This window comes from Lissotriton vulgaris, chromosome 4_1 (assembly GCF_964263255.1).
Source record: "Lissotriton vulgaris chromosome 4_1, aLisVul1.2, whole genome shotgun sequence".
Lineage (NCBI taxonomy): Eukaryota > Metazoa > Chordata > Amphibia > Caudata > Salamandridae > Lissotriton > Lissotriton vulgaris.
In genome coordinates this window covers 538,787,988-538,799,587 of record NC_141691.1, presented here as the reverse complement: position 1 = coordinate 538,799,587, position 11,600 = coordinate 538,787,988, and the positions used below count along the sequence as shown (strand labels likewise).

The window sequence follows — 11,600 nt, the reverse complement described above, 5'->3', positions numbered from 1 at the left end:
GTGTAAACTATGACATTTTGTTGTTGAAAATTGTCAAAGCACACATTGAGAAGACTGGAATAGACAGCAAGGGCAACCCAGAGGACTGTACTCAGTGCCTAGAGCTATTGCTGTATCAGAGTTTTGTTTCACACCGTTTGCCGAATGGGCAAGCTTAGCTACCTACACAGACTGACTCATAATTGTAAATAGTAGTAGCACAGAGAGTGATGGTAGAGCCATGATAAGAATGTAGAAAGTAGTCTACATTAGAAGAAGATCAAAGACTATTTTGTAAAACATAGAATTATTAGGAACCAGTTTATAATGAATAGGAGCTATAAAGGTTAGGGAAGTATAAGTATTAATATAACAATAAAACAACTTACCGGGGCCAGCAGAAGAGCCTGCAAGAGACTGCTCCTGTCCAACTTCTGCCACCGGAGTCTCTGTCGCCGCCGGCGCCTTTCCCCTGGGAGTTGCTGGTGATCATGAAATAAAGAAACACAAAATGGATGATTGTTTTTTGAGAAAAATTTGATTTCTTTGTACTCAATCTAAAATTATGTTGGGGAAAAGAATTAACATCAATTGCATCTGATCTGGTCAACTAGGAGGATAGTAGTACAGTATTGCAGGATTCGCAGACCGTCTAACAGGAAAGTTATGTAATTCACTAACTATATCAACAACAAAAAGGTTCTACTACGACTGCCATCACTCAGCAGCACAAGACGTCGCGTGACAGACACAGTCCGTCATCATGATTGCAGACCGCTAACAAATGTCATATAACAAGTAATAAATATTTTACTCAACGTATAAATCCACCACTATCTCTTCAAAGTGGCAGCAGCAGGAGTACAAAGAAGGACTAGACTTGAGTCTACTGTCTCTAGCATTACGTAGTAATGCTCTCAAATGACTAAAAAGTTGCAAACAAGTAAGCACAATAGCAACGCCAACAACCAGGCGAGCACCAGCAATGACAGAAGCTATTTAAACATTAATTTCCTACAATGTAGTCTAATCAGCAGCATTCATACTCTTCAGGAAAAAAATAGCAATATAACAGAGCAGGAGGAAAAAAAAGTGGTTATTAAATAGCTACTTACCAAGGTCAGGGCTCTCCACACCAAACAGGTCGATCATGTCATGCTCCCGGTCCAAGATGTCACTCCACTGGTCCGTCACTTGGTGGTAGGTGCGCTGGACCCCAGAATCCTTATACATGCGCCGGCACACCTTCTCCCACCGCTGGCGACGCTCCCGGAGGATGTAACCGGAAGCAATCCGCCCTCCTGCTGCCACGGTCTTAGGGAGGTGGACTTGGACAAAAACCATCAGGGCGGCCACCTCCACCGCAGAGAAGATCTCCCTGGGCTGCACTTCCTTGCCCCTCCAATGCCCGCAAGGGCGCCGGGTACGTGGAGCTGGGCCCTTCCCCTTGCCCTTGTCGCCTCCCTTTGCCATGGTCCTGGGCACAAGAAGAAGGAAAGAAGAATAGGTGTGAAAAAAAATAAGAGAGAGAGCGAAAGAAATAAAGTAGGTAATAAAGTTACAAAAAGTAAAAAAAACCACAAAAAATAGTAGGAAATTGAAAAGAGAGATAATAAGCAAAAAAAACCAAAAAAAAGTTCAGAAAAACATAGGATTACAAAGATGTAAGGTGGATAGAAAGGTAGCATGCCCAAAACCATAGCAGTGAATGAAAAACAAGATGGCCGCTCCCATAGAGGACCGCGTGGGTAAGTTTGCGAGATATTTCCCCCGGCGAGCACGCAAAAACGCCCACTAATACGTAATCACGCGCCGCATTCGACGCAAGCATGCAAAGAGCACCCGGAAATGGAAGCACGTCACACAAACAAGATGGCCACGCCCGTACACGACCGCATGGGCAACCTCGGGGTCGGTGCGCTGCAAGCGGTCTGCGAATAAGCAAAAAAACGCCCGAACACGCAAAAAAAAAGAAATCAGCAAATTCGAACGAATTTGCGGATTGCAAGATCGATTTTACACGATTTCGCGTCACGTGAATCTCGCGAAATGGCAGAAATACTAATTTTGGAAAACTGAAAGCACTTAGGTGCAAAAGTTCAAGCTAATTTGTAACCATTCTCTGTAGTTCTTCCGGAGGGGCCCCTCCATTGTTCAGTTGCCTACTTTCAACTATTCTCTGACCCTGCTCTGACCCTCAAAGCAGGGTCAGAGAATAGTTATAAGTATGGCACAATGCTCCTGTAAAAAATTAACTGCAACAGGAAGGTCTTACAGCTAAGGAAGCAGGTGCCAGACTTGAAGCACAAATTCAGTGACACATTAATTAGCCCCAAATTAATACATCTCAGTTGAGGCTGGGAAGGTGTGCTTTTCTTTCCCCCATAATCTACAGTGTTGAACAAGAGGGTGGTAGTGGTGAACCAGAGGGTGCTGTGATAAACCAGAGGGGGCCAGTGAGGATCCAGAGGGTGGCAGTGGCAAACCAGAGGATGGCAGTGATGAACCAGAGGGTGGCAGGGATGAACCAGAGAGTGGCAGGTATGAACCAGAGGATGGCAGTGATGAACCAGGGGGTGGCAGCCTTGAACCAGAGGGTGGCAGTGATCAACCAGAGGGTGGCATTGATGAACCAGAGGGTGCTGTGATAAACCAGAGGGGGACAGTGATGATCCAGAGGGTGGCAGTGGAAAACCAGAGGGTGGCAGTGATGAATCAGAAGGTGGCAGGGATGAACCAGTGGATGGCAGTTATCAACCAGAGGGTGACATTAATGAACCAGAGGGTGCTGTGATAAACCAGAGGAAGACAGTGATGATCCAGAGGGTGGCAGTGGCAAACCAGAGGGTGGCAGTGATGAACCAGAGGGTGGCAGGGATGAACCAGAGGATGGCAGTGATCAACCAGAGGGTGGCAGTGATGATCCAGAGGGTGGCAGTGGCGAACCAAAGGGTGGCAGTAATGAACCAGAGGGTAGCAGTGATGAACCAGAGGGTGCTGTGATAAACCAGAGGGGGAAAGTGATGATACAGAGGGTGGCAGTGGCAAACAAGTGGGTGGCAGTGATGAGCCAGAGGGTGGCAGGGATGAACCAGAGGATGGCAGTGATCAACCAGAGGGTGGCAGTGATGAACCAGAGGGTGCTGTCATAAACCAGAGGGGGACAGTGATGATCCAGAGGGTGGCAGTGTCAAACCAGAGGGTGGCAGTGATAAACCAGAGGTTGACAGGGATGAACCAGAGGATGGCAGTGATCAACCACGGACACACCCCCTCTTTGTTTTGTGCCCTACCCGCCTCCCAGCTGCTCCTCCCTCCCACTTGGCCTTAAATGGCGACCGCGCGGCACAGGTGGGTGCGACCTGCTCGCAGGACACCCACGCGCCGCACGGCCACCAGCTGTGTGTGTGCCCCGCCTCGCTGATGCCTGAAGCCTCTTTGTGCCTGCCTCGCCCCTCAGCTGTATTGCGTGTCTCCATTGTGACTGTCTGACTGTTTAATCATTTTTTTCCTCCTATTTGTTTACTTGCCCTGTACTGTTGTCCCTGGTAGCCCCCTGCACGTTGCTGTTTAGGTGTTGTCACCCAGCCCCCCTGTGCCTAACTGCCCTGCTCCCCGCTTCCCGCTGCCATGTAAACAGACACGCCCCCTCTTTGTTTTGTGCCCTCCCTGCTCCCGCCTCCCAGCTGCTCCTCCCTCCCTCCCACTTGGCCATAAATGGCGACCACGCGGTGCAGGTGAGTGTGACCTGCTCGCAGGACACCCCCGCGCCCGCACGGCCACTAGCTGTGTGTGTGCCCCCGCCTCGCTGCTGCCTGAAGCCTCGTTGTGCCTGCCTTGCCCCTCTGCCGTATTGCGTGTCTCCATTGTGACTGTCTGACTGTTTAATCGTTTTTTTTCCTCCTATTTGTTTACTTGCCCTGTACGGTTGTCCCTGGTAGCCCCCTGCGCGCTGTTGTTTGGGTGTTGTCACCCATTCCCCGTGCCTACCCGCCCCGCTCCCTGCTTCCCGCCGCTGTTCAAACGGACATGCCCCCTCTTTGTTTTGTGCCCTGCCTTCTCCCGCCTCCCAGCTGCTCCTCCCTCCCTCCCACTTGGCCATAAATGGCGACCGCACAGCGCAGGTGAGTGTGACCTGCTCGCAGGACACCCCCGTGCCGCACGGCCACCAGCTGTGTGTGTGCCCCCCCCTCGCTGCTGCCTGAAGCCTCGTTGTGCCTGCCGCACCCCGAGAAAGTCTGGCTTCTCGACCGGACCACTGACAACATGACCGCCCTCAAACACGTGACCCGCAAGCACCACCAGCTCATCCGCACCACCAAGAAGAAATCACTTAAGGACTGACTGGACAACAACGCCCACGACAGCAAGGAACTCTTCAGCATCGTCAAGGAGTTCTCCAACCCCAGCACTGGCAACATCGACATCACCCCCTCACAAGACCTCTGCGACTCCCTCGCTTCATTCTTCCACCGCAAGATTGCCGACATCCACAACAGCTTCGGCGCACCACCCACGCTCCCGACCATTGAACGAACGCACCCCACCACCACCCTCCACACCTGGACCACGGTGACCACCGAAGACAGAGCCCACGCGATGAACACCATCCACTCCGGATCCCCGACGGACCCCTGCCCCCACCACGTCTTCAGCAAGGCCGACTCCACCATCGCACCCCAACTCCGAGACGTCATCAACACCTCCTTCGACACCGCCACCTACCCGGAGAGCTGGAAGCACGCCGAGCTCAGCGCCCTACTGAAGAAACCAACAGCGGACCCCACCGACCTCAAAAACTTCTGCCCCATCTCGCTCCTCCCTTTCCCCGCCAAAGTCACAGAGAAGATCGCCAACAGACAACTTGCCGCCTTCCTCGAGACAAATGGATCCCTCGACCCCTCGCAGTCCGGTTTCAGAGCCAACCACAGGACCGAGACCGCCCTCATCGCTGCCACCGACGACATCCGAGCCCTGCTCGACAACGGGGAACCAGCTGCACTCATCCTCCTGGACCTCTACGCAGCATTCAACACGGTCTGCCACCGCACCCTAGTCCAGCGCCTCAGCAACACTGGCATCCAAGGGAAGACACTGAAGTGGATCATCTCGTTCCTCCCCGGGAGAACACAGAGAGTCTGCCTCCCCCCGTTTCGTTCCGAGGCCACTGAAGTCATCTGCGGCGTCCCGCAAGGATCATCACTCAGCCCCACCCTCTTCAATGTCTACATGAGACCTCTCGCCACCATCGCACGCCAACACAACCTCAATATCATCTCCTACGCCGATGACACCCAGCTGATCCTCTCCGTCACCAGAGACCCCGACACCGCCAGAACCTCCTCCACGAAGGAATGAAAGGCGTCGCCGAGTGGATGAAGAACAGCCGCCTGAAACTGAACTCAGACAAGATGGAAGTCCTCATCCTGGGACCATCACCCTCCGCCTGGGACGACTCCTGGTGGCCCCCAGCCCTGGGCACCGCCCCCAAGCCTACAGACCATGCACGTAACCTGGGCTTCATCCTGGACTCCTCCCTCTCGATGACCAGACAAGTCAACGCCGTCTCCTCTTCTTGCTTTTACAAACTCCGCATGCTCCAAAAGATCTTTCGATGGATCCCGACCGAAACCAGGAAAACAGTCACCCAGGCTCTCGTCACCAGCCGTCTGGACTACGGAAACACCCTCTATGCCGGAACCACATCCAAGCTACAGAAAAGACTCCAACGCATCCAGAACGCCTCCGCCCGACTCATCCTGGACATCCCCGACGCAACCACATCTCCGGCCACCTAAGGGACCTGCACTGGCTCCCCGTCAGCAAGAGGATCACGTTCAGGCTCCTCACCCACGCACACAAGTCTCTCCACGACCAGGGCCCCAAGTACCTCAACAACCGCTTGACCTTCTACACTCCCACCCGCCAGCTACGATCAACCAACCACGCCCTCGCCACCGTTCCACGCATCCGAAGAGCCACCGCCGGAGGCAGATCCTTCTCCTACCTGGCGGCCAAGACATGGAACTCCCTCCCCATCCACCTTCGAATGACCCAGGACCACCTCTCCTTCAGGAAGCAACTGAAGACCTGGCTGTTCGAGCAGTAGCGGACCCCCCCCAAGCGCCTTGAGACCCTTCCGGGTGAGTAGCACGCTATATAAATGTCATGATTGATTGATGGATTGATTGAACCAGAGGGTGGCAGTGATGAACCAATGGGTGCTGTGATAAACCAGAGTGGGACAGTGATGATCCAGAGGGTGGCAGTGGCAAACCAGAGGGTGGCAGTGATGAACCATAGGGTGGCCGGGATGAACCAAAGGATGGCAGTGATCAACCAGAGGGTGGCAGTGATGAACCAGAGGGTGGCAGGGATGAACCAGAGGATGGCAGTGATCAATCAGAGGGTGGCAGTGATGAACCAGAGGGTTCCATGATAAACCAGAGGGGGTCAGTGATGATCCAGAGGGTGGCAGTGGCAAACCAGAGGGTGGCAGTGATGAACCAGAGGGTGGCAGGGATGAACCAGAGGGTGGCAGTGATGAACCAGAGGGTGGCAGGGATGAACCAGAGGATGGCAGTGATCAATCAGAGGGTGGCAGTGATGAACCAGAGGGTTCCATGATAAACCAGAGGGGGTCAGTGATGATCCAGAGGGTGGCAGTGGCAAACCAGAGGGTGGCAGTGATGAACCAGAGGGTGGCAGTGATGAACCAGAGGGTGGCAGTGATGAACCAGAGGGAGCTGTGATAAACCAGAGTGGGTCAGTGATGATCCAGAGGGTGGCAGTGACAAACCAGAGGGTGGCAGTGATGAACCAGAGGGTGGCAGGGATGAACCAGAGGATGGCAGTGATCAACCAGAGGGTGACAGTGATGATCCAGAGGGTGGCGAACCAGAGGGTGGTAGTAATGAACCAGAGGGTGGCAGTGATGAACCAGAGGGTGCTGTGATAAACCGGAGGGGGACAGTGATGATCCAGAGGGTGCCAATGGCAAACCCTAGGGTGGCAGTGATGAACCAGAGGGTGGCAGTGTTGATCCAGAGGGTGTCAGTAGCAAACCAGAGGGTGCTGTGCGTGAGAAGTTGGCCTGGTATATGATGATCACTATTCTAGTGAGCACCTTGCACCAGTCCAAACGACCCTTATGGTGATTGGTTGTAAGTCAACCTTATAGACCAGCTATCCTCATGGCCAAAAGCAGTCTTATGCTAAACTCAAGAGGGCATGTGAAGCCAGCTGTTTTACCATATGCAATCCTTTAAATACCAAATGAAAGGACACCACACAAATTATATATTATAAAATATATGTATTTATTTCTAGAATAATCCCCTTGACTCTTTATGAGCACAGGAACACAAGCATTAAACAAAGAACACAGTATAACATACAATACGATGCACAATTATGGATAGGCAGGATGGCCACTCAAACCATATATTAAGAAAGTGGTATAAGTACCACGTCACAAACAATGAACAGGCCTAGGGCCTAGGAAATCGCTGGGCCTACACTGGACTAACAAAGGTTAGGTCGTAGGAGGCCCACAGAATGCGGGTGCAGTGTCTATAGGCAACCGCGTTTACCATACAAGTCAATAGTGCCTAAAAATCAGAAAGTTATAGGTTTAGGAGTCTTCCGACTGGACTAGAACTAAAAAGTAGGACACTAGAGGTGTAAACCACTATAGGAGCACCAGTGTAATCTCGTTACCTTACCCACAGGAAGCGGGTGCATAGGTGCCAAAGTGCGTCGGGTTTCTTCGTGGAGTTCTATGGAGCCTGGAGGTAGAGATGCTGCAGGCGGCCAGGAGAGAAGAGTCCGGTTGGATCCAAGGGTGGATCAAAGATGTAGAGTACCTGAAAGCAGAGGGGACAGAGTCTAGGTCACTAGCCAGTGACCAGGATGGAACCAGGACGGAACCAGGCAGTGTCGGGTTGCAATCAGGTGCTGTCGAGTAGATTGTCTCTGCTGCCACGTGGACCAGGAACAATCGAAGATGACCAGCTGGTGGACACAAGCTGTCCCACAAAGGCTCTTGCTGTCAGCAGTATTGGTTCTCGAATTCAAGTCACCAAACCTTGGCAAATGCAACCCAAGCAGGACTCAAAGATGTCTTCTGGTTTGGACCAGGAAGGTCAGATGAATGGCTCCTTTTCAGGAGAGCTAGGGACAGTCTGGAGCAACCAGACCAGCAGTGTAGTCTTGATGGATCGTTGTCAAAGAGGCCAGTAGACAAAGGGCAAGCGACCGGACAATGAGGCAAGCAGGAAAAGTACAAAAGGGCCCAACGAAGCACTCGGTGAGTGTGGAGGGGTGATCTTTGGAGCAAAGGCTGCTTGGGGCTGGGGCTTCTCAAACCTTAAAGTACAGTATCGAGGGAGCCTCAGTAGCTGCACAGGAAGCACTTCATTGACTCCTAAAGATGGCCGGTCCCACGTCTCTCGTCGCCTCCACGGGTTTCAGCTTTGCCAGGACTGTGGAACGGGCTGTTGGATGTCTGGGAGTCTGGCTCTTGTTGATCTCTGTTGTTCAAGCCCCGGTCGGAGCTACAGCAAAGAAAGTCTTGATGCGCTGATGGGGCCTGCATGCACAGGGTGGCCACTCCTTGACCACAAAGGAGATTCTTCAGTCTTCCACATCGAGTGGGATGTTGAAGGGTCCAGAGTTTCATTTCAAAATTTCAGTCAGGATGATCTGGTTTGCATTGGCACAGCTCCTACCTTTCTTCCAAATCTAGGGGCTGGATCTCCTGCTAGGTCCCTCCTATGGGTGGGACCCAGGAAGGAGGTTGTTACACCCCTTTCCATTTGTCCAGTTTCATGCCAGAGCTGGGGCTGGAGAGCCCCAGCACCGGTTTGAACTGGACTTTGCATGGGACACCTTGTGTGCCCCAGGCAGAGTCTAGTTTCATTCAGCCCTCCCTGCCCCATTCCACAACCTTGAACCAGAGGGTGGCAGTGATGAGCCAGAGGGTGGCACTGGTGAAGCAGGGGTGGCAGTGATGATCCAGAGGGTGGCAGGGATGAACCAGAGGATGGCAGTGATCAACCAGAGGGTGGCAGTGATGAACCAGAGAGTGCTGTGATAAACCAGAGGGGGACAGTGATGATCCAGAGGGTGGCAGTGGCAAACCAAAGGTTGGCAGTGATGAACCAGAGGGTGGCAGGGATGAACCAGAGGATGGCGGTGATCAACCAGAGGGTGGCACTCATGAACCAGAGGGTGCTGTGATAAACCAGAGGGGGACAGTGATGATCCAGAGGGAGGCATTGGTGAACCAGAGGGTGGCAGTGATGAACCGGAGGGTGGCCGCGATGAACCACAGGGTCGCAAACAGGCTGGGCACGTAGAAACAACCATTGTGACCACACAAGTAAGTTTGCGTTCCCGAACTTGTACAAAACCCTCGCGAACTGTCAAAAAACAGCAAAATCGCACAAATTCGCACATTTTTCGAATTGCAAGTTCGCTTTCGCACCATTTCGCGGATCGCGAATTCGCAAATTTTGCCCATGCTTAATATAGAAGAGGAAGGAGAAGAAGCTCATGTTTCAAATGTGGAGAGGCAAAAACTATTTATTATTTTCACCTCTACTAATTATATGTATTTTTATAATGTATATATTTATATTTTCCGATAAATATACGTAGACATATAGCGATATATAGGGAGATACGTACATATAAGTTGATACGTACAAGTTTATAAGTAAATGAGATGTTTTTCCAATTAATACTTCTAAGAACTGAATGGAAAAACATTTGTAAAGTTTAGATAAGTCCCACTGAGCTTTGTACTTAGATGCCTGTTTTCAGAGTCCAGATTTATAAGCATAACACCATCAACCCACCTGTACCAGGTTGAGCTTTCCATTTTCACAGAAGAGATTGCATTCACGGGGGAATCTAATCTTTTATTGCAAAATCTTATCTCACATAAAAAGTACTGTTCAACAGAGTCATAGCGTTACTTGAGTCCTTTGTGCAACATCCTTCCCTAACATAGTTCAATAGGCAAAAGTTGAACAGAATAGAAAAGTAATAACATTCTGTTTGGCTTTGACTATAGAAAATAAAAAAATTGAAATGTCCACATTGCTGCAGCAATTTGCTCCCCTGTCACATGGGAGGTTCCATGGTGTAATGGTTAGCACTTTGGACTTTGAATCCAAGGATCCGAGTTCAAATCTCGGTGGGACCACTTTCATGACTTATGACCAAATCTTTTTCTGTCAAGTGTATTCATAAATATCATAAATCTAACACGGGTAGAGTGAAACATTGATTTATTGATTGTATTTTTTAAGTCTATTTGATGTGAGCAAATGATAGAACTTTTAGAAAACATGGAAATAAAATGGCTCAAAATAATGAGATATTTTGTGAGCTGACTCTGTTTTCTCAACTCATCACAAGAGGCTGATCCAAGATATTACTTGTTTAAATCTTACTGTTATTGATAAGGGGAACACTGAACTTTTTTAATTGAAAAGCCTTCATTAAAAGAAAACTTGAGGAATCAAATTGTGTATTTTGGGGACAGAAGAGATGAACTTTTAAATAACAATCTTGAAATTAAGACACACAGATATTTACACTCTGTTTTTCTAAAGTAGATCCATAACCACAAAGTAGAATCTTTCGAAAGAAATGTCAAATGTATTAATCTGAATTCCTCTTTCAAAGAAATTCACAATTAAATGCACTGTGTAAGTCAAGAATGTTGTCAGATAAGAAATCAGCAAAATTAACTATCTTATTACTGATCATAAAGATGAGAAAGGAAAAGAACCTCTTGCTTAAATTGTGGATGGGAAAGAACAGTTTTTAGTTTTCAGCTTCAGTACTTATGTTTATGAATAATTCATTTCTTTATATTGTATTATCTCTATCTAGATGGATATAGCCATGTGTACATAGATACATACTTATACGTTGATAAGTTTCAGTATAAAACTTTGACGTTATGTTTTTCCAAGTCCAAATTCTAAGAAATTAGTGAAGTATTAAATCTCATAATTCAAGCAGGTCCAACCGAGATTTGAACTCGGATCGCTGGATTCAAAGTCCAGAGTGCTAACCATTACACCATGGAACCCTGCCATACATGAGGGATTTTTCCATTGAGACAAAAGAGAGCGCATCAGTGCGGGGGCTTTTCTTACATTGATGAAAAGATATCTCAGTTGAATGCTCATAGTGTAAAGAGCTATAATGTGATTTGATTCTTTTCAGCTGCATTCTCCATAACAGTGTTAAATGTGCAAACGTTTATCAGGAAATGCAATTTACAAAATAATGATCATATTTGACTGAAGAATATTAAAACATTCTATATTTCCAAACTACTACATCCATTTCTCTGTCTCTCACATGGGTGGCTCCAAAGAGCAACGGTTGGCACTTTGGGCTTTGCATGCAAAGGTACCAGTCCAATTCTTTGAGGTACTATTTTACTAATCTCGACCTTTTACATTTCTGTCATCTTTTGTTATTGATAGCTCCAATCCAACACCAGTAGGTTGAAAGAGACAAATGTTGACTCCTTTGAAAATGTCCAACAGCTTGAACAAGTTACAGAAATACGAACTTTATAATACACATAACATCAC

The 11,600-nt window shown here is 49.2% G+C and overlaps 1 non-coding gene across 1 annotated transcript; it reads left to right on the top strand.

Moving 5' to 3' along the window:
• The first annotated feature begins 10,117 nt into the window (after positions 1-10,117).
• TRNAQ-UUG (transfer RNA glutamine (anticodon UUG)) lies at positions 10,118-10,189 on the top strand. Its single transcript has one exon. It is a non-coding gene; the product is annotated as a tRNA-Gln (tRNA).
• Positions 10,190-11,600: the final 1,411 nt, after the last annotated feature.